General features: G+C 38.9%; 1 long non-coding RNA gene across 2 annotated transcripts in view; it reads left to right on the top strand.

Moving 5' to 3' along the window:
• LOC125613223 overlaps window positions 1-23,223 on the top strand; it is a 192,490-nt gene that overhangs the window by 140,719 nt on the left and 28,548 nt on the right. The gene's annotated exons all lie outside the window — the stretch shown is intronic.

The following is a 23,223-nucleotide window of genomic DNA, read 5'->3' as shown; positions in this document are numbered from 1 at the left end:
TGAGCCACTGCACTGGCTCTTTTAAAATATTTTACCCATTTTTAAATTGAGTTGTTTACTTAAAATGGAACTGTTAAGTGTTCTTTATTCTGAATACAGGTTCTTTATCAGATATGTCTTTTGCAAATACTTTCTTCTAGTCCATGCTAGTATTCTTACTTCTTAAATATCTTTTGAATTTTGATGAAGTTCAATTTATCAATTATTTTTAAAAGGTTGAACTTTTGTACTCTAAATTCTGGTTTTTGGCTTACCCCAAATGATGAAGATTTTTAATGTTTTCTTCTAGAAAAGTTATAATTTTATATTCTTATTGTGGTTTTAATTAGTATTTTGCTGATTTTTAGGAGGAATTAGCACTTTTCATAAATTTATTTGGCACATATATTTCCTATTTTGTGACATGTCTAGATTTTAGCCCATTTTTCTATAGGGCTGTCTTTACCTTACTGATTTGTAGGAATTTTTATATATTCTGAAGTGAGTCCTTTGTTTTATCCATTATTTAGATCTTTACCACTCTGTGGCCTTTTCGGTATCTTTGTGGTATCATTTGATGTGTAGAAATTCTTAATTTAAAGGGATTTAAATTAATGTTTTATTTCCATTGTGATTAGTGCTTTATGTCTTTAAAGAACTTCTTTCCTACATTGTGTATGTGTTTGGGTGAGTGTTTGTGTGTTTGTGATTGTTCTTCTAGCAGAAGTTCTCAACTTTCTCAGTTCATTTATTTTTTACGTGATACACCTGGGCCAAAAAGAAATGCCCAACACTTTTGATTAGGTAGAGGGGAGTGAAGGGAGGGGACGGGGTATGGGGGCAGGAAGGACAGTAGAATGAATCAGACATTATTACCCTATGTACATATATAACTATATGACCAGTGTGATTCTACATCATGTACAACTAGAAGAATGAGAAATTATACTCTGTTATATATGATGTATCAAAGTGCATTCTACTGTCATGTATAACTAATTAAAATAAATTAAAAAATTTAAAAAAAGAACCCAACACTTCCACTTATTAGGTAGTTAGTTCCAAACAACTTAATAAGCATTTGTCTTCTAACAACTTGATAGTCATTTAAAAAAAATAACTTATGTATATTGAAAAAAAATAGTGTATTTTCCACCCATAATTAATTGCAGTTACTTCTGAAGGGGATTATATACCTGTGGGCACTGCACAACTTCTCAAACCTTGCAATGAGATTGGATATTACTACTACTATTTCCTGTTTTGTTTTGATTTTTCTGGAGTATTTGCTTTTTATTACAGCAATGAATGAAAATCCAGTTTTGCAAAGATATGATGCCATTGAAAGAGCTATGACTTGATTTAATGTTGAAACTATCTAGAACTAGTCATTTATGCAATGTCTGACAGCTGCCAAATAGCTGTGTGTTTTCCTCAAAAATTTAAACTAACTCATAGCACCATTGTGAGTTTGATGCAGTTTCCTAAGGCACTTAATGAATAGTTCGGGACTCATGATCCTAATTTTTGAAATCCTTTTTGAAAATCCTGATTGTTTTGCTTTTCATATTTAGGTTTTTAATCCATTCTAAATTGCTTTTTGTCTTTGGTGTGAGTTAGGGATCCAATTTGCTTTTTTCAAATAGGTATGTTGTTATCTCAGATCATTTATTGAGCAGTCCATCCATTTCTCATCAGTCTGCAATGACACCTTTACTATATCTCAAATGCCCACACTTGTGGAGTTTTTTAAAAAAAATCTAACCATTTTTAATTTACTTCATAAATTTTTAAATTTGTTTTAATTAGTTATAAATGACAGTAGAATGCAATTATACACTTTAATATATTATACATAAATGGGGTATAATTTCTCATTTTTCTGATAGTACATGTTGTAGAATCATATTGGTCACACAGTCATATATGTACATAAGGAAATAATGTCTGTTTTATTCTACTATTCTTCCTATCCTCATATCCCCTCCCCTCCCTTCACTCCTCTCTACCTAATCTAAAGTAACTCTATTCTTCCCTAGCGCCCCCCTCTTATTGTGAATTAGCATCCACATATCAAAGAAAACATTTGGTCTTTGGTTTTTTAGGATTGGCTTATTTCACTTAGCATGATATTCTCCAATTCCATCCATTTACTGACAAATGCCATAATTTTATTTTTTTTAAAGCTGAGAAATATTCCATTATATATGTGTATATATGTACATGTATATATATATAATATCACATTTTTTTAATCCATTCAGCAATTAGAGAAATGAAAATCAAAACTACTCTAAGATTTCATTTCACTCCAGTCAGAATGGCAATCATCAAGAATACAGACAACAATAAATGATGGTGAGGATGTGGGGAAAAAGGTACACTGATACATTACTGGTGGGACAGCAAATTGGTGCAACCACTATGGAAAGTAGCATGGAGATTCCTCAGAAAACTTGAATTGGAACCACCATTCAACCCAGCTCTCCCACTCCTCAGTTTAAACCCAAAGGATTAAAAATCAGCATATTAGAGTAATTCAGTCATGTCAATGTGTATAGCAGCTCAATTCACAACAGCTAAACTATGGAACCAAATTATGTGCCCTTCAATAGATGAATTGATAATTTAAACTATCTTTGACAAATATTTTCATTTGATATAGAATTGTGGTGTGATAATTTTACTTTTCTTTTGCATCTTGAAAGATGACTTTCCATTGTCTTCTGTCTTAAATGAGACATTCAGTTTCTTTGCATGCAATATATTATTTTCCTTTAAGTGTTTTCAAGATTATTTATTAATTTTCAGCAGTTTTATCAAACTTTGTCTACATGTGGTTTTCATTGTGATTATGCTTCCTATGATTTGTTGAGCTCCTTAGATAATCTATAGATAGTGTTTTTCACATGAATTTAGAAAAAAATTGATCATAATTTGCTATACATAGTAATTCTTCCTCATTCTTTCCTCTCCTTCTGGGACTCTAACTATATGTATGTTAAGGTACTCAATATTGTCCTGCATATCATTGAGGCTCTGTTCCTTTTTAAAAAGTTTTTTCCCCTTATTGGATTATTTCTAATGATTTATCAATAAGTTTGCTGACCCAATCTTCTGTCTCCAAAATGTACTCCTAAATGCTATCTAATCATCTTTCCACTTTAGATATTGTACTTTTCAATTCTGACATTTTCATTTCTTGTCTATAGTTTTCATTTCTCTGCTGAGATTTCTATATATTTATTCACTATGACATGACTTCCTTAAAGTTCTTTAACATAGTTATAATGATTTCTTTAAGTTCTTATCACTGTTTTAGTCAGCTTTTTCACTACTGTGACTAAAATATCTAACCAAAATGATTGTGGAGGAAGAAAAGCTTTCTTGAGGGCTCACGGTTTCAGAGGTCTTAGTTCATAGAAGGCTAGTTCCATTTGTTTGGGCTTGAGGTGAGGCAGGGCATCATGGCAGAAGAGTGTAGCATAGGGAAGTAGCTTACATGGTGATCAGGAAGCAGAGAGAGAGAGAGAGAGAGAGAGAGAGAGAGAGAGAGAGTTCTCCACTTGCCAGATACAAATATATATCCCAAAACTATACCCCAGTTTTCACCTCCTCCTGCCACACCCTACCACTTCAGTTACCACTCAGTCCCTATCAGGGGATTAATTCACTGATTGGGTTAAGACTCTCACAACCCAATCATTTCTCCTCTGAACCTTCTTGCAGTGTTTCACACGTGAGCTTTTTGGGGGGCACCTCACATCCAAACCATAACATCCACTAATGCTAACATCTGGGTCATCTAGTCATTACTTTCTATAACAACATTTTTTCCTCATTTTTTTTCTTGAACTTTTTTCCCTCCTTCATGTCTAATAATTTTTTTTTATTATACACTAGACATTGCTGATAAATTGTAGACACTCTGGATTCTGTTATCTTCCTCTGAAGAATGTTTATTTTTGCTTAAGCAAGTAATTAACTTGGCTGAGCTCAAACTCCAAACTGTATTCCATAGAATAGACAACATTTGAAATCCTTGCCCAGATCTTTTAGCTGCTATTTATCAATGACCTCCCTAGAATCTTTCCTATGTATATGCAGTTCAGCAGTTGGTCAAGGCTTTGAGTGAGATTATGTGTAGATTTGGAGGCTTTTATTATGACTTATTCTTTCCCAGGATTTCTCTTCTTACAATGTAGCTTCTTTAGAAGTCTATTTCTTGATCCCTTGAACCAAAAAGCTGGAAGATTTCTTGTTTGACTTTCAGTTGTCCCTTGCCATGAGACCATAGAGATTTCTTGGACAAAAAGCATACCCAAGGCAGTTCCATTTTTTTCAATGCTGGACTCTCTTCCAGATTCTGACTGCTTTTTATGTGTCCTCTAGTATCTTCAAATAGGTGGATTTAAAATTATTTTATAAATGTTATTTGTAGGAGTGTTAATTCAATATAAACTACTTTTTTACAGTAGTACCAAATATTTCCTAATACCTTGAAATTTATTTTGATAATTTATCTGTAGTTACTTTTAGATATTTCATGTATGTAATCTTGTGTGTGTGTGTGTGTGTGTGTGTGTGTGTGTGCATGCATGTGTTTGGTATGGGGGATTAAACTCAGGATCTTCAGCATTCTAGGCAAGGGCTCTATCACCCCTTTAAAAATTATATCCCCACCCAACCCTTTAAAAATCTTTTTATTTGAGATAGGGTATTACTAATTTGCTGAGGCTGGCCTGGAACTTGTGATCCTTCTGCCTTGGTCTCCTGAGTAGCTAGAATTACAATTATGCAGTTATATTATTTGTGTATACTGACAGTATTATTTCTCCTTTTCCATTTAATATTCCTTTTATTTCTGTATTTTGTTTTACTGAATGGGCTGGTACCTCTAGTACAGTATTCAAGGAAATGGCTCTAGAAAAATCTTTTATTTGTTTAATAACTCAAAGGTAAAATGCCTCAGGTATTTCCTTGTAGTAATGCAATTTTTTTAATATCTTTCAGTTTCACCTTTAGGTACTATATTATTGCTATGATAAATATGGGTAGTGTTGTCCCCCCCACCCCCTGAAAGACATTTGATAATGGCTTGGTCTCCCTGGTGACAATATTGGAAGGTGCTATGGACCTTTAAGAAGTAAAGCCTAGTGGAAGGTCCTTGTCATTGGAGGTGCTACTTCAAAGGGTATTGTGAAACTTCAGACTCTGGAACTTTCTCTTTTTGCTTCCTGGCTCAAGTAGGACTGCTCACTCCATATGTGTTCTTGCCATAATATGCCACTTTATCAGAGGCCTGACCAATGGGGTTGCCTGATCTTGGACTTGAACTTCCAAAAACTGTGAGCTGAATAACCTTTTTCTTTTTATAAAGTTAGTTGCCTCAGGTATTTCCTTGTAGTAATGCAAAGCTTACCACTATAACTATATTTGTTATAATTTTTTAAGTAGATAAACTATCATACTAAGCAAATAACTTATTTTTCTTGGCACTCAAAGTATTTCAAAAAATTTATGAATGGTCATTAATTTTATCAAGTACTTTCCCCCATCTATAGAGATGTTCAAATGATGTTTTCCTTAATATGTTAATGTGTTGAATTACAGCAATTGATTTTCTAGCCTTTAATCAACATTATGTTCTTGGAGGAAATCCAATTTGAGAAGATTTATTACCTTTTTTTAATATCTTGCTCAATTCATTTAGCTAGTATTTTGTTTAGGATTTTTTCCATCTATATTCAAGAATGAGATGAAATATAATTTTCTTTAGTATATCCCTGTTGAGTTTGATATAAAGGTTATGCTAACTTCAAGTTGTGAGTTAGGAAGAGACTGTTTATAATTGGAATGATTTCTTCTTTGAATAATTGGTAGAACTTGTTAGTGAAGTAGTTCAGGTTTGTAGGTGGCTTTGGAGGATGATTTTTGACTTCTGCTGAAATTTAAATTTATTTAATGGTCAGAAAATACAGGTTTTTCTTTTTGATGTCAGTTTTAATAAGATATATTTGTACTGATTATGAGGCTATTGCCTTTCACTTCAGGTAACCCCCTGTTTTCTGCTCTGTGACGCCAGTGCTGGGACTCTCAGACAACCTTTCTCCATTGTCGTCTGGTTTCCTGGTAAGCTCTTTAGTGGGAGACTCTAGAAAGAGATGAAAGGCAAGAGGAAAGAAAGTTCTTCTGCTCTTATTTACTTCTTAGCCTATTAGCAATGCCCATCAAGAACACTCTGCTCTGGAGGCAGCATTTAGTTCTGACCTTCAGCTCCCTTCAATATGCCTGGAACCAGCCTCATTTTGACTCTGAGGCGCTGGTAACTGGGCCCCCCTCTCTTCTGAGGCCTGAGTCCTAGTTTCCTCAGGTTCCTCTTAGGAGCTCCTGAGGAGCTAGCTGTATCTAAGCATGTCCTGTTTTTATTGGTATGAGCTCCAGATTATTATTATTATTATTATTATTATTATTATTATTATTATTATTATTATTATTTTTGCAGTGTGAGGGGGAAATTAGGAATTGAACTCATTTAATCAACACACCCGCAATCCTATTTTTGGCATTTTATTTAGAGACACGATCATACCGAGTTGCTTAGTGCCTCACTTTTACTGATCATGGCTTTGAACTCATGATCCTCCTGCCTCAGCCTCCCAAGCCACGGGGATTATAGGCATGTGCCACCATGCCTAGCTTGAACTCCAGATTCTTGAGGCTTCCACTCCAAGCTTCTTGTTCTGATAACCTTAGCTTCTTCCCATTGTCCCCATTGCCTTCTTCAGTTATTAACTCTATGATACTTCATTTCCTTTTTGTGCTTTATCACCACTCTAGTAACTTGTGTAACTGTTTGCTTATATTAATATTTTTCCATTGTTGTACCTAGTAGGTTTGTTTTCCTGACTGGTATCATATTGGTTGTGGAAGTAGTCATAGAAAAAAGCCTCTTGAAAATATCTGGGCTTAGTTAGTTTTTTTTTTTTTTCCTAATCTTGAATCCATGTAGAACTCCTTGCCAATGGCAATAGGGTACTCTAATCCACAGCATGGAGTGTTAGCATGATAAATTGTCACCAATAGTTGTTTCTAATAAAGTGCTTGTTGCACTGATGCCTTGGGGACCAGGTAGTTACTGTACTAAAATAATATGGCAATAATAATAATAATAACCACAAGGTCCCTGGTACACAATGGCTGCTTCCAATTCTGTTGGAAAAATTACAACAGACAATGACAAGATTAGGTATGTTAGTTTTTCATCACTGGACAAAAGACCTGAGAAAATCAGTTTAGAAAAATATTTATTTTGGCTTATGGTTTCAGATGATTCAGTTTAGTTCATTGCTTTGGTCTGATGGAAGGCAGAACATCATAGTAAAAGATTGTGGCAGGAGAAATCTCACCTTATAACAACCAGGAAGAATGAGAAGGGACATAGAGATAGAGATAGAGGGGGTAGTGGGTGGGGGACATACAGAGAGAAGGGGTGAATAGAGAGAAAGAAAGGGACTGTGGACCAAATTTAGTCCCTAAGGGCATATCCCAAGGACATACTCCTTTCAACTAGCTTCCACCTCCTACAATTTTCATCACCTCCAAATAGTCCATTAAACTATTAATCCACCAGTGAAATAATCCATTGATGAGATCAGAGCCCTTCTGATCTGATCATCCCCCCAAGAGCACCATTTCTGAATACTGCTGCTTTGGGGACCAAGCCTTCAACACAGGAATCTCTCTCTGGATGGCATTCCAGATTAAAACCATAATATCAACTCTTTAAACGTTCAACTCACTTGTACTCTATAATTTTATAGAGACTGCAAATAATTTCTTTCCATATATAGGGCCAATCTTGAAAATTAAACCTTTAGTTATGTGGATTGCAGAATTACAACAATTTGAAGTCACAGTCACACCGAGTGACTGCCTTGATTGGTTCAAAACTGAGAATCTTGAACTCCCAGTCTCTGTAAACCTCCTTTGTTAGAGAAAGCAGCTTCCTCTTCTAGGGACGACCCAATGATAACCTCACTGGAGCAGGTGCCTAGCAAAGGGTTTTCCTCCAGCCTCCAGACTCTGGCCGTCATTGTCTCTGTCTGACCTGAAAAAAAAAGGTCATATTCCAAAATAAATGCAAAGCATTATTAATTCGCATCAGCATACTTCTGGGGGGAATATGTGGGAATGGATTCTGTGGTTGTTAAAACAAGGAGGACAAAACATAAAAGGATCCAGGCCTAATTGATTATGCTTGTGTACTTACCAGAGATAACTGATCTCTTGTTAGAAATGGCTTTGAAAATTGTTTACCTGATTGGTTGACTGAAGCTTTGACTCAACGTTGGACTATATTCTGTGAGGTTGAAGCATAATGTAGATGGGCGACTTCTAAGATTTAATAAGGTATGAACATTAGAATCAATTTGTCATAGGCAAACAGCACATCTTTTCCCCAAATCCCCATACTCACTCTAACCTTCCAGAGACCCTAGAAGACAATTTATTAAGGAAAAAATTGGGAAATACATAGTGATAGAAGCATCAGCCTTTTTGAAAAGCCTTATGATGGCTTCCTTTATACACATGAGAATTAGCGGCTAATGATATGTGCTCCCTGATTTCCATGGGGACTGTGGAGAGTTAGTGGTCAAGGAGTATCTCGAAACTGCCAGAGATCATTACCATAATGGGAATCAGGAGCATAGAGGTAAACAGGGCAATCTTCTGGGGTCTTTGGCAGAGCCTAATTGATTACTGTGTCCTTAGGAATGAAACAGATAGGCAAGCTACTAAAGTATTACCTTTTTGTATAACAGAAACACTCTAGATCTGATGGCCAGAAACTTAATTTGACTGATTACAATGGAGAATTTGAGCCTCTTACCTACTATCCAGGTATAATCCAGGTCAAAGTCCTAGAATTCCTTTACTGAAGGGGAGGCTGGTTTTCTTGAGGAAGAACATAAAACAATGCCACAACTAGAATTTGTAAACATTTATACAAAACATCCCCAAAGGTACCTTTGACCATTTACTAGGATTACTATACACTGGGGGTAAAGAAATCTTCAGTCTTTTCAGGAAATTACTAGATGCTGAATTAGCTCTGAATTGACATTAGTGATCCCAGGTGACATTGTGATCCACTGGTCAAAGTGGGAACTTCTGGTGATCAATGAAATTTTGGCTTAAATCTATCTCCTAGACGGTTCTGTGTGTCTATAGAAACTCCATGTAGTTTTTTTTTCTCCAGTTCCTTAATATATACATGGAATGGACACACTTGGCAATGGGCAGAATCCCCACATTGAGTCCTTGGCCCTTGGAATGAGAGCTGTTTTTTTGCTGACCATGTCCAGTGGTTTTGTTTTATCTTTCCAAATGAACTATATTTGACAATATATAGTAGATCTCACATAAGCTGATTCTCCCATTGCTCTTAATGCTTGGGAGAGAGTATTTTAGTATTAGGTATTAAAAAAAAAATATATATATATCTATGTATATTTGTATATAAATATGTTATATATATATAATGCTCTTAAGATTATATGTGCTACTTTTATTCACAATTTAAACCTCATTTCATATTTATAACATTACCCTGAAGTGAATTCTATTATCTCTCATTTATAGCTAAGGAAACTGAGGTGCAGGAAGGAAAAGTGGCTGGTTTTGAGACATTCAATGGGGGATAAAAATAGAGGTCCAAACTCAGGTGTTTGGATTAAAAACATTAGGTGTTTTCCATTGTAGCCTAGTTAGTTCTCTATCAGGCAACTTAGTGTTATTTTTCTTATAATGAAAATAGCCCTTTTCTTAGGAAAAGTAAATCCTCTCTTGTCTCCTCAGCAATTATAATTTCAGTTAGTATTTTGAGGAGGAAGAGAAAACTGTCTCCTCTTTAAACCCTGCACCAAGTTATTGACCTGAGACTTCTCCTTTTGTAAAGTATAACCCACAAACATAAGTAAGTAACATTTATACATATCTTTATTAAAGAATTTAGAACATAAAAGGGAGATGAGCCTAGAGATTTATGTGCAGCATTGATGATTGCCTTGCAAGAAGTGGCTTGTCTTCCCTGGCTTCAGGCCTTATTCTCAGGGAATTCCTCCTTCCTGTTTCTTGGCCTTTCTTCATAGGATATTTGAAGCCAGCCATACATTTACAATCCCTGCCCTTATACTTCTTATAGCACACATATAGGAGGTGAATCTGAGAGACAGAAGGGACTTTGGGGTACAGGAGGGAGGCCTGTGTTCCAATAACTCTTTCCTGACACATGTCTTGTTAGTTTCTTGGTGATCTGTCCCAATCATGGGGGTATGAAGATGAAGGCACGGGTTGGAAAAGCTATCTCAACATAACATGAGAACTCCCACCACTCATAGAGAATCTACACATACCCTGTAAGGGATGCAGTATGGTTTTCCATACTGTTTATAATGGTATCCTTTAAGGGGAATCCTGTCATTTCATTTCTTACAGTCAAGGACCTAGAGAATTTTCTCTTTCTTAAGATTAAGACAACTTGGGAGCTGTGTTAACTTGTTAGACCCATTCAGACTTGAAAGCATTAATACAACAGAGTCAATATCAGAATCCTGATTTTATAGACCCCCAGTGGAACTCAATGGTGACCTATCTTGAATACCACTGACAGAGCCAAAGAACAGACAAAGAAATGAGAGAAAGAAAAACATGGAAAATGAATAGTCAAGAGAGACAAATGAAGAAAAAAGACAAATAATGGTAATAAATAAATGTTCTACACTTAATATAGCACAAGGATGTGTTTTTATTCTGGTGCATATTCTGGTAAATAAGAAAAAACCTAATTATAAGAAGTTAAAAGTGCCTATAATAGTACTTTTAGTTGTAGTGCCTGTATAGCTAATGTAGGCATTTTAACACTTTTTATACACAGATATTGACAGGTGGGGAGGTAAGTGATGGATAAAGAAGATTGTCTGGAGATATACTATTTCCATCTCTAGGAAAGAGTACAACTAGATAAAGAAGGACATGAGCCTCCAGGAATGTGATGAGCATGGGAAAAGGCACACAGGCATGAATGTACAGGGTGTGATGCCCTTGTTTAATGTGGAGAGCACACGTGGATGACCTTCTATGCCCATTCCCACCTTTGGAAGTACTCAGCACTTTGTTACAATCTTGCAGTGGAGATCATTTGTGGTTCACCTAAACATCTATTGTTCTTTTCCTCTTTAATATCAGGTCCTCATTTTTTTTTTTAAATGAGGCACATATTCTGTTTCTTGCAGTGATGTGTGGTCTTGTAACTGAGGTATAGCAAGTAAGAGGTAAGTGGAAGGATTGTTGGAACTTCTGAGCAGGTCTTTTGAAGGGAGCCTTTTTGTTCTCTTGCCCTATAATACAGATATGGTGGCTCAAACTCTTTACACTAATTTCAGGCCTCCCCTTGATGATGGAAATCAATTAGATAGGATACTGAAGTAGAAAGATTGAGTCTTCTGTGTTGCTGAACATGGTATGCCAGTTGAGCCATACTTGAATTTCTGACATGGTTTAATAAATCTCTATAAAGAAAAGGTAGACAGTAATACAAGGAGTCCTTAGAAAACATTTGAGACAAGCCATTGTAATTCCAAAGTCCCTAGATGTCTAATGTCATAACTGATAGAATAATAGTCTCAAAGAAAATCAAATATTTCATCTCAAAGAAAATCAGATATTTCCCTGGGGATCTATGAGAAGTAAAAGCGATTGTGCAGTGAAGAAATAAAAAGAATTAAACAAACAAACAAACAAACAAACAAAAAGCCATAAAGTAAGTCCTATAAAACTCAGAACTGGGATTTATACCCATGTCTATCTAACTCCAAAGTCCATAGAAAATACAAGGCCAATGTTGATTCAGAGGATGGGTAAGAGGTGAGATATCAGAGTCACATTACTTTAGTGCCTTCAAGTTTCCTAAATGGCATCACAGAGAGCTTTTTGAGTTTCAGAAATAGAGTAATGTCTGAGAATGTCTAGTTAATTTGATTTGATTATCTTCTTTACATTTTTGTTTTAGGTGTAAGATTTCAGAGTGCTTGTGTTCACTTGGTTCTTCCTTTAACTTTCCATTCAATTTCTTCAGCCTTGATAGATTTATCACGTAAATAACTTGTTGAAGTCACAGAAGTTCTAAGAATTTGCCTCCAAACTTCCAAAAGCAGTGAGGGAGTGTCTTGTTTTTAGTTATTCTGTAAATGTGTGTGCATGAGTGCACATGTGTTTGTAATGGAATGTGGGATATCTATGTGAGAAAGAAAATGTCCAAGGAATTTAAGTCTGATTTGAAAGAGGGAAGCTAGTGCTTGAGGTCTCCATTCCTGTTGTTTATCTCTTGAGAAAGAGGACTTGCTACCTACCTCTTCAGCTTGCTGATGGTAGGTCCTGCAAGTCCTATGACGGATGTCTTTGCCTTGGAGGAGAGCCTTACCAGTTCTCATTCCTTGGTATCTTCTTGGGTCACAGAAAAGCTCAAGAAGTCAGGCCTAAAGGGCTCTCCAGGAACTACTGAAACTTGCTTTGCATTCATTCTTTATTCTTCCTTTCATTCCTTCCGTATTCCTGCTTTCATTCTCAGGATGCTGGGGCCCGCCTGTGGCATTCTCAGGGAAGCTTTCTCTGTTCATCCTGACCTCCTGACACTACCGATGTCCTTTTCTCTGTATTCTTCAATGTAGCATGTATTAACATTTGCTATAAAACATATTCGACCTATTTGCTTCATTGTCAAGTCTCCCCTCACTAGAGGAGGAACCCTCGATGGGTAAGGATTTTACGTTTTGTTCATTGCTATGCCCCTAGTGCCAATGCATGACACAAACTAGACATTCAACAAATATTTGCTTAACGAATGAATGAACTTTCTATAGTTTCCAGCTATCTATTGGCAAAGGTATTGGTTACTGGATAATCTGGTCATTAGGACTAAAAGAGCATCTAGAATTAACAGAGGGGCGATTCTCACTTTTCTTCTTGGATTAGAACATGATGAGGACATTCCAGATTTTCTTCCACCTCAGACTCACCTCTTTCTTTCAGTTTCTACTGGCTTGGTGTCTTCGTCCTCTGCCAACTCTGTTGTATATCAATTCCTGCTATTAAGAAATCCTACATGAGGATTCAGAAGAAAAATGACCTTATAACCTCTATGAAACAAAACCAAAGAGCATGAGAAAAACACTGGATTGAGTGTCAGGAGACTGAGGTTCATGTTTGGACCATGGAGAAACCTACCTGTGGATCTTGAGCTCCTAATGTGATTCAGTAACACTTTGGCATTCACAAATTATTGTCTATGAGCGATTTTGAAGGTCCCTGGTATGATAATTTGTAATTTTTGTTGAGGTATGAATTTGAGTAGCCTTGAGTCTAGAACATGCGTTCTTTTAAACTGATTAAGTAATTTTTAATTGGTGCATTATACTTCCACATAATACCAGAACCCACCACATCATATTTGTGCAGGTGCATAACATAATCTGATCAGCTTCATCCCCTAGTACCTCCTCTTTTCCTCCTTCCTCAACTCTGCTGGTCTCCCTTCTGTTTTCATGAGGTGGGGCACACATTTCTTAATGAATATTGTTTGGACAAAAAGTAGCAGAAATCAATTTGAGCAGGCTTAAGCAGAAAAGCAGGAAAGGGTTGTAACAACGGAAGGACCCAGGAATTAAGGCCAGAAAGGTTTTGATGATTCTGTCTGTTCCATCAGAATTAAGAATTGATCTCATGCCATCCATTCTTTAGTGGATGTTGGCTGACATTTTATTAATTTCAGTGCTGGCTAAGAGGTAGCGAGAAATTAAGAGATGCATTGGACTCTCTTTGCTCTTGAGGATCTCACTGGTTACTTTTGAGATAAGACTTCTTCCCACATTGAGCACCAAGCGTGTTTGACAGACTGAGTTCACTAGACCTGGAAGTATGTCTACCACAGAGACATACCTGTGTCCTGGAGTAAACTCCAGAAACCTTCATGTAGGAGATCATGTTTTATTTATGTTCTTTCAGGACAATAGTGATTGCACTATAGATAGAGGGAAAGATGTGGGGTCAGAATGAACAAAATCTTGGAAATGTGAGTTTAGCAGTGGCAATGCAGAGCAGAGGGATGGCAATAGGGAATACCCAACAGAAGAAGGAACCATGTTGTGTATTAGTGACAGAAAAACTGGATGATTGGGGGAGGGCTTTAAATGACAAGCTAGTGAGTTTAAACTTGATGGGGCTATATGAGACCCTTTCTGACATTTAAAATCTCATAATGAAGTATTTTATTTATTCAAATGTATTTATATGCAAATAGAAGGTATAAACAACAAAACAAACATCTGTGTACTCTTATCTTATTTAAGATCAGAACATGAGGCTGAGGGTGTAGCTCAGTGGGAGAGTCCTGGCCTAGTCAGCGTGAGAACCTGGATTGAATCCCCGTCACCAAAAATGAATATGATAAAAAGAAGCAAATCATGCTACAGTTTGGATATTGAATGTCCCCAAGAAGTCCTTGTGAAAGGCCTCGTCCTAAGATGGCTCTAATGACAAGTGGTGTAACTTTTTGGAGGCAGGGCCTAATGAAAAGTCCTACTAAAAGCCCCCAAAGCAATGGGTCTGCCTAACTATGGACTGGAACCTCTAAAACCATGAGCCAGAATAAACCTTTTCCTTATATAAGTTAATAATGTCATGTATTTTGTTATAGTGACAGAAAGTTGACTATTCCTGATTTAGAATTGATGAAGGAGGACTCTATCACTGGGGAGACTGGGAACTACCACAGATTTCCAAATAAGATATAAGAAGGGCCATGACCAAAGGCTATGCTTAGTACCAAGCCAATACCTACACCTGATACTGATACTATGAATTTGGAGAATCATGATGAAGGAATTTGAAAAACAACTGCAGGAGCTTGAGTCTGGGAGACTTTGAGAATTGGCGGTGTCATTATTGAATGTGAGGAAGTTTGAATATTTTTGTTGAGGGAAGGGGATGGTGGTGAATTTGCTTTAAGATTTGAAGGCATTTAAACTGCCTAATTTCTAAGTAAAAATATAGCAACGTTATCCATGAACCTCGGTATGTGTACAACTTGCTGGTGCAGGGAGAAGTGGCACAGTTTACCTTGCCTGAGGGCTTTTGCTTTCAAGGCCTCTAGCTCTCCATCTTGTTGTGTGGGGAAACAGAGGTGAGGACTCTTCAGAAAGGTAACAGCATGGTTTGAGGTGCTCCACAGCATAGCAGTCACCCAGATTTGTGACTGTGAAGAAAATGTGTTTTTTCCCCCAAGCTTCTGTGACTTGTGAACTTGCCTAATAACATAAGAATGGACAGACAGCCATCACAACAAAGGGAACCATCCTTTGCTACCTTTGGTTCTATGCTGGTATGTCCTAATACTAGCTGCTCCTTGGAGATGCCACAGTGATGGGTCATCTCCAGGACAAGGCATCCAGCAAAAAAGCCCAAAGGATGTGGAAAACTCTATCAGTTCTCGAACTCATGGCCCTTAATGGGCAGTCATAGAGGAAGTGGGTTAGTTTTTTGATCCAGGGCTTCAAAACCTCTGGTAGCTTATTTGTATGACCAATAGAGCCACAGATGGAAGGACATGGAGGGGACTCTAGAGTAATGCCAAAATTTCAAAATAATTTAAAAGTGTAATTAAATAAGACACCAAAGTTCTTATTGTTATTGCTCATTACTAGATTCTTGGAGAAGCCCTCATTTGAATCCTTGCTTTGTAACTTACAAACCATGTGATCTTAAGAAAGTGACTTATTTTTTTCTTTTAGCCTTATTTTTTGAAGTATAATTGACAAATAAAAATCGTATATATTTATGGTGCACAATATGATGCTTTGATATAGTGTATACTGTGAAATGATGACCATAATCAAACTAATTAACATGACTACCACCTTATATAGTTTTGTGTATGTATGTATGTGCGTGTGTGTGCACATGTGTGTGCACGTGTGTGTGTGTGTGTGTGCATGTAGAACATTTAAGATCTATTCTAAGCTATTTTTCAAGGATACAACACATTAGTAAGTACTTGCTGCACAATAGAGCTCCAGAACTTATGAATGCTGTGTCTAACTGAAACTTTTTACCTGACCTCATTCCCCATCTGTACTCCCATTCTCTGGAAACCACTGTTCAAGGAAGTAACTTAGTTTATTCCCAGTTTCTTTCTCTGTTAGATGGGAGTGGTTGACATGAGAAGTAGATCATATTTATTTACAGAGCCCTTGAAAATGTAAAGTATTGTTTAAATTGTGGTAAGCATAAAAAGAGTGTGGGGCGGTAGGATAATATGTAATAGCTCTTGCAGTTAACCATTAGTGAGCATCTATCGGTGCAAGGCCATGTTCAAGAGCTTCCCACTCATTTTCCCACCCAATCCTTTCAGGCACCTGTTTAATGCAGGTTTTTTGATGCATCCATCTTGCCTATTTTATGGATGAGAAAACAAAGCTTTGGAGATTTTAAGTGACTTACTTAAAGAAGTAAAACAATGAACCAAAAGGACACATGACCCATGAAACCTTGCTGACTCTGCAGACAGAGCCCCAAGTTGGTGATATCTTGGTGTGGTCACCAAGATCAAGGACCTTGGCCTTGTAAATTTGATTGCTATTATATGTAGGGATGAACTGGACTTATGCATTGATTTACTCTAGTCCAACTTATAAAAGAATGATAGAATATAGAAGGTCAAGTAATTAATTCACAATGGGAAACATATCTAATATGCAGATTGCTAACAGATCAGGTGGGACCTCTTTTTGTAGGAAAGCCAAATTATAATCAACAGTTTGCTTGGTGGGAATGAAATCAGAACACACCAAGCAATCATAATAGTAACAATTATAGCAATGATGGTAATAATATCAAACACATTGGTCAACTACTACGTGCACAATGCTTAGCTCTTTATGTGAATTAATCCATTAAATTTCTACAAGAACCCTATATAGGTACCATTTGGTTCCTGTTGTACAGGTGAGGAAACTGAGATATAGATAAGGTTAGGTAATTTACCAAATTCAATGAATATAATGAGCAATAGAGCTGGAATTTGACCCCAGACAGTCTGCTCCACTGAGGAATCATTTGCTTCCCAGAGACACTGCCATATGGGAAGATTACTATTCCAAATTCAGCATGAAAGTCAGAGCATAGCGTATAGCTAGTAACAGAAGGTGGTTTTGAGAAGATCTGCATGGGTGGCCAACTAAAGAGAGAATAGGGAAGACTCATGTGATCAGGAAGCTCAGCATGGGGTGGAAGTGGAGGCAGGGCTTGAGACAGCCTTGGAAGGAGAGTATGATTTGGAGAGGAGAGACTCCTTGGAAGCAGAGCAAATGGAGTGAGCCAGAATGAGGATGAAGGTCTATGGAACATACACCTAGAACAGTGGATCTGTGTTGAGAAGTAGTGGCAAGAAATACTGCAAGAGTATACCAAGCGAGGGAGAGGCTGTGATGCACATAGACAGCTCCATGGTTAGGGACAATTCTGAACAGAGGTTGGCTCTGTGCCAGGTACTGCAGGCGTCACTGGGGATAGAAAGATTGCTGAAGTCCAGCCTTCAAGGTGCTCACAGTTCAGCTGAGGCAGAGAGGATTAGACAGAAGAGTGTAGTGCCCCACGATGATGACTGTCACAGAATAGAAATGAGTTGCTGGGGGAGCCCAGCCCACCAGGTACCTCTATTCATGAGGTGGTTTAAAACTGGGTCTGGGAGAATAAAAAGTCACAGTTTGTCAGGAAGGCAGGAAAGGTGTTGATAGACGGAGTGAGGGAAAGATCAGAGGTGTAGGGTTTAGGTGCCCAAGGGCCAGGGAAGGTTTAGTGTGATGGGGTGCATATGCCTGTGTGAGGAGAGAAGTAAAGTGTGGGTTCTTACTCACTCTACCATGGTTTGGCTATGTGTCCCCCAAAGGATCATGTATTAAAGGTTTTGTTCCCAGGATGGTGCTACTGGGAGATGGTAGAACCATTAAGAGGTAGCGCCATTGGCAGCACGTCCTCAAAGGAGATTGGGGGACCCTGACCCCCTCTCACTCTCTTTCTTGAGAGTAGTTTTCCTCTTCCACCTGCCCTGCCATGATGTTGCCCCACCAATTATAGACTGGAGGCTCCCACAACAGCTCTTTTCTCTTTATAAGTCAATTACTTCAGAAATTTTGTTATAGTGGTGGAAAGTTAGCTAACCCATATCCCAAACATTTACCAGTCTCCTAATAAGGTCAGATAGGGAGGAGACACACAAAGAAATCTAAGACCAAACTGCAGTCTCTTAGTGGGGGTAAGACCACATCTTGCTAAGTTTTATTTTTTAAATGCTCTTATTACACTGATCAGAGTACTTGGCACATATGACGTGCTCATCTGTTGAATAAATGAGAACAATTTTCATATAATGCAGAAATGAAAAACTATAAGCAATGGTGAGTACAAAGGGAGCTCTGGTCGGCTCTGATGGAGAATCTGAGAGTTGATAGTTAGGGGCCATGGGGTGATGACCTGGCTCTTCTTGGGGTAAGCTCAGTGAAGGAGTCGTCTGTAGCATTCCTGGCTGCCTGCCCTTCACACCTCCTCTCTCTGTCCCTTCCCCTTCCCATCCCAGTGGCCTGGGACTGAAAATCAGTCTGGGCAGCACCAGAAGAGCTTTGCAGATGAGATTAAAAGCAAATCAAAGAAGAAAAATTGTGGCTCGGTTTATGTCTTCCTAATTAAAACCCCGCCAGTCTCCCTTCTTTTTCTTTCCAGCTAATGTTACACTAACGAGCTGAGTTTAGTGGCATTTATGTAGATAAAAGTCCCAATGATTGATCTCAATGGCTTGTTAAAATTAGTTTCAGTCCACCATATTGATTTAATTCCATTGCTTGAAAGTGCTAATTAATAATGATAATAAAAGTGTCTTGGCCCATTATTATCAGTGGGCAGGCGGGGGGTGGAGTGGGTAAGGGGGAGACTCGCTGTTTTTAGTGTCACTTACTCTGTCTCAGGGTGGCCTTTGAAAGCTGGCTGAGTGGAGAGGAGGCTAGGGGTGGGGGCACATCCTTGGCCCCGCTCTGGGAGTTCCTGGTGGTGGTACTAGGGCCTATACAAGTGAGCAATGGATCCTGACTGCCTTCTGAGCCCCCTCGACTCCCTTTAGGGTTGTGAAGAGGCTGCTGGCTAGGGTGGCTCTTGGAGGAGGTGAAGGGTTTAAACTCTGGAGAAGGGAGGTGTTGGGGGATCACTATTTGAGTTACCGGCAAGCAACAGAAGGCTGGACTTGGGAACTAAGTCAGGCATCCAGGCTCAGTGCTATAGGAAGCCCAGAATGGAGGGAGGAATTCAGGGCAAGAAAACCAATTGATGGAGTCCAGTGGATATGGACGGGCAATGAATTTTAGAGAGCAGAGGAAAAGGGCCAAATCAAGTAAATAAGGAGAAGTAGATGTTTCTCCAAAATAAACGGATTCATTTAGCTTTAAGGAGTTTTCTCACCTAAGATAAAGCCCTATACTCCTTGAGAGGACACCCCCTATACACACTCCAGGAAATATGGTATGGGGGTGAGGAAGGGTTGTGCCACGGTGACATTGCACCTAGAAGAAGGAGCTGCCATTCCAAGGCAATGACTGAGGCCCTATGTAAGGAACACCATGCAGGGCGTGAGTGGGAAGCAAAGCAAAAGATCCTTTAATTTGGCTCACTGTTCCCCAACCCCAAACCCTCTAGGATTCTTCACTGACCACATATCAAATCTCTCTCTCTCTCTCTCTCTCTCTCACACACACACACACACACATACACACACACTCACAAAACAATCTGCATCCATATTGGTTCAAGTTTCATTAACTACATATGATTTGCCTCTTGGAGCAGCCGGAGGCCTGTAATCCTTCCTCTATTGAACTTTATGACCATTAATGATGCATAGATTATACTTTGAGAACTAGGAAGGAGTAGAAGGGGATGGCCCAGGCAGGTGCCAGGGTATGTGGTGGAGAATGTGGGACAAGAGATGAAGAACAGATTCAGGACAGGTAGCATCTGGAAATGAGGAGTCAGAGACCCCTGGAGCCACTCTGCAGAGTTCACATGAGAGCCCAGTAACAAGGGGACCAAGAGGTGACCTTACTTCTGAGGCAGACTCTAGATCAGCCAGTAGTATCTCTTTGCTGCTTATTCTCTGGGCTAGTCTGCTAGGCAGGGATATATCTGTAAAGGCAGATGCAGCTGCTGGCTTAGGCAATTTTGAGCATCACAGTCTTGAGTGAAATATCCAAAGGGATCCATTTGATATAGGCATTCCTAGAGGTGTCCTTTATTGAAGGACATTATGAAGTACCCTTCATGCTCCCTAAAGAAAGATTAATTGATACCTTACACTATAGAAAGCAAACTATATATGATTTACTCTATTGTTAACTCAAGCATAATTATATGCAATAATTATAGTGTACAGTTCTATATTAATTACAATCCATCCTCATTAAGGAATTAACCAAACCATGTGTGGCTGGGTGAGGAGGAGGGGATAATTTTTATTATGATTTACTCTGTATTTTGTTTCTTCCAGGTTATGCTATATTTTTCTCCTGTGCTGTGTTAGTCAGTCTTCTGTTGTTGTAACAAATACTTGACATAGATCAACTTAGAAAGAGGAAAGGTTTATTTTGGCTCATAGTCTTGGAGGTCTCAGTCTATGTTTGGTTAGCAGCATTGCTTTGGGCCTGTGGTGAGAGTAGGAGCAAATGGCTGAGGAATCTACTCACCTCAGTGGAGTGGGGAAACCCAGAAAGAGCCAGGAAGGGAATGGAGTCCCACTATTCCTTTTATGGGCATATCTCCAATGACTGGACTTCCTCTTCCTGGGCCCACCTCTTAAAGGTTCTGCCACTTTCTAATAGCACTATGAGTTGGGGTCTGAGCCTTCAACTCCTAAGCCTTTGTGGAACACTCATCCAAACCATAGCATATGCCTTTGTATTGTACTTGTTCCCTATATGGTTTGGGTTTGGATGCTGTGTTCCTTGTTTCAAAGTCCTCATTACTAACCGCAGACAGTTATCTGTCTCTGTGTATGCAATTCCTCAAGGTTTACTTCAGAATCTTTACTGGTGATGCTCCTTAGGAAGGGCGCTTTCTCCAGTATGATCAGCCAAATGTCAACTGCCAGCTTTACTTAATATGGGATTTCTATTTGAATGATCCCAGCTCTCAGTTCCTCACTGCCTACTCCCTGCCTGCTGCTCCTGTATTAGCATAGTGCCCTACACTGTGATAGGGTGAAGGTTTGAGCTTGACTCATTTTGGGGGAAGAGTAACTTACAGATTGAGTCCAAGCTTAGAATAGATTGCCTTTGGTAAAAAATATGGGGATCCATATGCTTCCTTGTAACACTGTTAGCATCCTTCCTGCTTCAACTCAGGAATATTACTGTTAACTATTTCATGCACATTTGCATGGGGGTGACAATGCGTTTAGCTGGAATGTGGATACTGGCAGTGATCTTAAAAGTAATCCATCAACTTCTCTGTTTTTAAATAAATGACATCAGTTTATGGATTTTTTGAGGGGTCTAGAACTTTCAGTGTTAGAGAATATATATCCTGTCACCCCTTGGTATCTCCTTTTGTTCCTTGTCATTTTGCCTTTTGCTTTACACGTGTGCCTTCTTCTGCAACCCTAGTTTACTCTTCCTAGTGGAGGTCACCTCTTAAGTCCTTAAAGGTTGTGTATATTAACTGTGGGAGAAAAATAAGCAGGAGGGAAAGAGGGGACCCTTGTCTAGGACATAATGTGAGATGCATTGGGGAGAGTGTATCTTGTTGGAATTTCTTACTCCAGGAGTGGTAGGCTCCACTTGTTCCTCATGACATGGCTTGGTGGCACTGGATCTCCTCAAGGGGACAGAGGGACTCCAGGGTCTAATTTGGAACAGGCAGTCTCAGGTTGTCTGGTCTGATGGGTGGAATACACAGCCATATGTTCCAACAAGTTCATCATGGAAGTCTGATGGTCTGGCATCTGGAGGTCAAGCATCTCTGACCACACTCAGTTGAGAACACAGAGAGGACAGCGGTATCTGGTCCTGGGGATGGAGGGCTGGCCAGAGCTGGGGACCACTCGCAGGATTGAGGGATTATTCAATCCTCAGTAGGTGGATATATGCTTATGGGGGAGGAAAGTTGGCAAAGGGAGTTCTGGAACAGCCAGAGAGAGGGAGAATGATTTTAAAATCTCACCCAATGTGGTTCACTAATATGGAAATTGAATTTGTCATCTGATTCGTGGGTACATGGGTGGGAAACTGGCAACAAAGAAGGAGATCAGGAGTTTGGTAAATGTCAAAGTGGATTAGAAGGTGAGGAGCCAGAGAGGAAGAGCATGAAGCAAGACAGTCTGAGACACTGGAGCCAAAGAAGAGAGGATGGGAGTGGGGACAGTTGTATAGCAATGCCAGCCTGAGTTGATGACACAAAGGCAGTGGACAAAGGCATTTAGCAGTTGAACCCCATCCACTTCTTTAATGCATTAAGCTGAAGCCCCAGTACTGCATGAACATAGACAGGGCTGCAGCTCAGGTACTGAGTAGGCACCCAGGGCAGGTCTTTGGTGTCCTGGGTCCTGGGTATGGATTGATACACAGGAGAATCCAGATAGGAATGGGAATCATGCAGGGAGGAGAGGAAAGAAATTCCATGACAGCAACCATGTTTAGGCCAACAAACAGGCAGTGGTATTTGGATCCAGCCCCCACTGGCTCATAAGAGCCCCTTGTGCACATCTCTTCCCAACTCCAAGTTCAGTGATTCATTCATTGTTCAGCGACCAGGTTTTTAGTTTGAAATCAACCCTGGTGAGAGTATTTACACCACAGAGAGTGGCAATACATATTGAGTTCTTTCTCCCATTGAATTGCTGGTTGTTAAACAATTACTTGCCATCTACTAGGAGAAGGACCTCGTTTCATGCCCTGTAGTCTTAGCAAGAGGGGATATTGGTATGTCCTTTACTCTGTGGGAGTAGTTTAGACACTAGACAATCTGGAGCCACTTAGAAGTCAGTGCTTCAGGACAGAGGGGATAGAGATGCAGGAGAAAGGCAGTGGAGGAGTTGGCACCAGATCTGACAGATGTACGGGCTGTGACCAGAGGTGGTGCTGATGAAGGTTG

Source organism: Marmota marmota, unplaced genomic scaffold, assembly GCF_001458135.2.
Source record: "Marmota marmota marmota unplaced genomic scaffold, marMar, whole genome shotgun sequence".
Taxonomy (NCBI): Eukaryota; Metazoa; Chordata; class Mammalia; order Rodentia; family Sciuridae; genus Marmota; species Marmota marmota.
Note: the sequence above shows the minus strand (reverse complement) of the source record. Positions and strands in the feature narration are given on the sequence as shown.